Source organism: Triticum dicoccoides, chromosome 2A (genome assembly GCF_002162155.2).
Source record: "Triticum dicoccoides isolate Atlit2015 ecotype Zavitan chromosome 2A, WEW_v2.0, whole genome shotgun sequence".
Lineage (NCBI taxonomy): Eukaryota > Viridiplantae > Streptophyta > Magnoliopsida > Poales > Poaceae > Triticum > Triticum dicoccoides.
This window is the reverse complement of record NC_041382.1, coordinates 355,594,855-355,598,765: the sequence shown is the minus strand read 5'-3', so window position 1 is coordinate 355,598,765 and position 3,911 is coordinate 355,594,855.

Below are 3,911 nucleotides of genomic sequence, written 5' to 3'. Positions count from 1 at the left end.
CGGGGGCCTGCCCCGGGCCGCGCGGGCCGATGCGGTGGGAGACGGTGGCGGCGAACGGCGGCGTGCCACGTGGTGGCGGGGAGGCAGATCGGACGTTGTCCGGCGCGGGCCGGACACGTCCGTTGTGGCGGATCTGGGATTTTTAGGGTTTCGAGGAGGGGATCCGAGATTTGAAATGAGGGGGTCTATAAATAGGCATAGAGGGAGCTAGGAGAGTCCAAATGAGGTGCGGTTTTCGGCCACGCGATCGTGATCGAACGCTCTAGATGATGGAGAGGGTTTTGGTGGGTTTTGGGCCAAATTGGAGAGGTGTTGGGCTGCAACACACACGAGGCCTTTTCGGTCCCTCGGTTAACCGTTGGAGCATCAAAGGAAGTCCAAATGGTACGGAACTTGACAGGCGGTCTACCGGTAGTAAACCAAGGCCGCTTGGCAAGTCTTGGTCCAATCCGGAAATGTTTAATCCCCACACATGAAAGAAAGGTAGAAATGGCCACCGTAGGAGAACGAACGCCGGAATGCAAAACAGACAACGGAGAAAATGCTCGGATGCATGAGATGAACACATGTGAAAATGCAATGCACATGATGACATGATATGAGATGCATGACAACGATAACAACACACGGAGACAAAGACCCGAACCCGAGAAAATAAAATAACTTAAGGCCGGAAACGGCAAGAGTTGGATTACATATTGGGTAAGTCATATCCGGGGTGTTACAGGCCTCCCATTAATATCCCGATCTTCATTGTTAGGTCGGCTTCTTATCCACTAATACTTCTATTTCCTCTTCATAATCTTCATGCGTAGCCTTGGGTTCTTCCTCCAGTTTCTTGATTCTTGTCCTTGCCTTCTTCAGGTCTATCATGTTGGCGCACATCTGGTTCTCCTGACGTCGAATGTGCTGGTTTAACTCCTAGATAAAAGCTGCAATTGATCTATCCTTTCTGGTGCTGATCATCTCCCAGTGCTCATCTCGGTGCCCATAAATCTGGTAGATAGTATCCTTGAGATCATTGCGGTAGACTTCCCCAATGCGTCCCATGGCGATGTGAGCTGCCATGCTCTTTCCTAGACTCCAAGTTGGTGCATCAAAAGAAAACTCTATGGGCACAGTGACTGGCATGAACGTCCTTCCTGGAACTTGAACTTGAATCATCCAGCGCTCTTCTTCAGGTAAAGTGGCGTTGTAGGTTCCGGTGAAGCTTGCTACTCCTTGTTCAGGTATCTAGTGACTTCCTTTAAGTGACGTCCAAAGGGTGTATCTTCATCCGGTTGCGTGAACTTGTTCCTTGCATCCGCCATCCTAAAGAGTAGAAAAGATGAGAGGTCAGAAGAGAAGAGAGTGAGTAGTGATCTAGGTCTTTAGCTTAGTGGTCGTGTCCTATAGTCAGCGTGTGCTCTGATACCATCTTTGTAGCGACCAGGCCTCAAACAGTCTGATCTCTGTGCTCAGGTGTCATCCCTGGATCAGTAATGCTGACACCACACAGTACTTGAAGGATTTATAACAGAGTAGCAATCACACACTTATTACATCGAGTGTCTCAATAGAGAACTTATTACAATAAATATGGCTTAAGGCCATCTAATAACGATAACAGCGGAAGGCTTAGAAGATAAGTGAGTCCATCAACTCCAACGGCATCACTGAGTATAGAACCACGACCTAAAACTCCTTAATCGTCGTCTGAAAAATCTGCAACATTAACGTTGCAGCCCGAAAACGGATCAGCACATGGAATATGCTGGCAAAGTAACACATAGAGAGTAATGGAATGAAACAGTTATACTATATGCATATTTGGCTGGTGGAAAGCTCTATGGTTACAGTTTTGCGTAAAGCAAATTTTTCCCTACTGCAAAGGAATAAATTTTATTTAACTATCATGGTAGTTGTTAAAACATTGAGAATGGTTGACAGCATCCTCAATCCCAATTAAACATCATTAAACAAACCCGTCAAACTTAATTTTATAGTAACATGTTGAGATTCACATGATAATCCAAGTACTAGATACTCAAGATGTCCATAACCGGGGACACGGCTAACCATGATTAGATTATACACTCTACAGAGGTTTGCGCACTTTTCCCCACAAGACTCGATCGCCTCCATTTGGTTTCTCGCACTACATGGTGTTTGAGAAACGGATGACCGACACATAGTCTTTCAGAAGCGCTAGCACCTTACGATGGATAGACCGTTACACATACTTTCCCCTACATCTGCTAGTCTACCCTGTAAGAGTTTGCACGACTTAATCAACTATGCTAGAGCCCATAATAGCTTGTGGCTGCACACGGAAGTTTCTAGTATGAAAAATCTCATGATCCCTTTGGGCCTGGGTGGCGGTCCAAAAGAAAACAGGCAATCCTGGAATACCCAGGTACCTCAATCCACCCAGATGTGTGTTTAAGTTGCCACCTTAGATAAACCATTAATTAACAAACTCACATCTGTCATGGATATTCACTCACCCAATCCACGTCTACTAGCATAGCATGGCATAATAGGCAAACGTAGAAGTAACTCCCAAAGGTTTGATAATACAACAGGTAATAGGTACTACCTCAACTACTTCCCAAACCCACAGTTTAATTAGATCCTAATCATGCAATGTGTGAGGATTGATCTAATGCAATAAAACTAGGTAGTTGGAAAGCATGATCAAAGTGTTACTTGCCTTGCTGATGATCCGTGAAACCTAGAGATTTGAAGTAACAGGCGGCACACTCCGGGTATTCTATCATAGACAAACAAACAAGCATACAATAAGTACTCAACTAATGCACAGGTAAAACTCAAATAAGAGATCTAACAAGAAGGTTCAACTTAAGAACTCCGGTTTGCAAAAAGAATCAAATCAAACGAAGCAACGAAAGTCAAACGGCGAAAGAAACAACCTTCGTTCTACTAATCTGGATCTAGGTCAAATTTTATAGAAGCAAAAACTTGTTTGAGTTGGTTAAACAGATAGAGGGTTTCGAGACGAAACTCCAGGCGCTTGAATCGCCTGATTCCGATAAACAAGCGAAAAGTTATACTAAAACGAAAATCGGATCAGAAATCGCGATCAGAAAAATTGCAGATTTAATCCGAGAAAAGAAAAACGATGAACGTTCGCTAGAACGAACGAACGAACGCTCGTTATTTAAATAAACCAGAAAACCAATCTATTTAAAAAAACTAAAACTAAAAAAAGAACAAAACCGTCGGAAAAACCGAATGGTTTTTCGGGAAAAAACGGCGACTAAAAAAACTACCTCCGGCAACTCCGGCGACGGATCCGGCGGTCGGCGGCGACGCGGGGCGGCGGCGCGGGGCGGCGGTCGGTGGCGGCGAAGGCGGCGGCGGTGGCGCTAGGGCGGCAGGGCTGGGGCGCTAGGGTTTGGGAGTTCCCGGGCTCGGCTCCCCGGCTTATAAAGCCTGGACGGGCCTAGTGTCCGGGTCGGACACGGCCCGTAGGTCGGTTGCGTTTTTTTTAATATTTCATGCAGAAAAACAAATAAAAGAAATACTAATCGGACTCCAAAAATCCAGAGATAAATTTTCCCCGGTTTCTAAAATCAAGCCGGACAAAGTGAACATTTATTTGGGGCCCAAATGCAAATTTAAAAAACGCGCATTTTTGCTAAATTCAAATAAAATAACACAAAACTCCGAAATAAAATCTTAATTGATTTTATTATTAAATCCTCAATATTTCTTTATTTTGGGAAAGTCATTTTATTCCCTCTCTCATATTTTTGTAATAGAAATAATTGATGATAAAATAATTAAAATCAAATGATCCTATTCTCAAAATTTGAGAAAACTCAAATATGAAAATAGTGAAATCCCTAACTCTCTCCGTGGGTCCTTGAGTTGCGTAGAATTTCTAGGATCAAACCAAAAGCAAATAA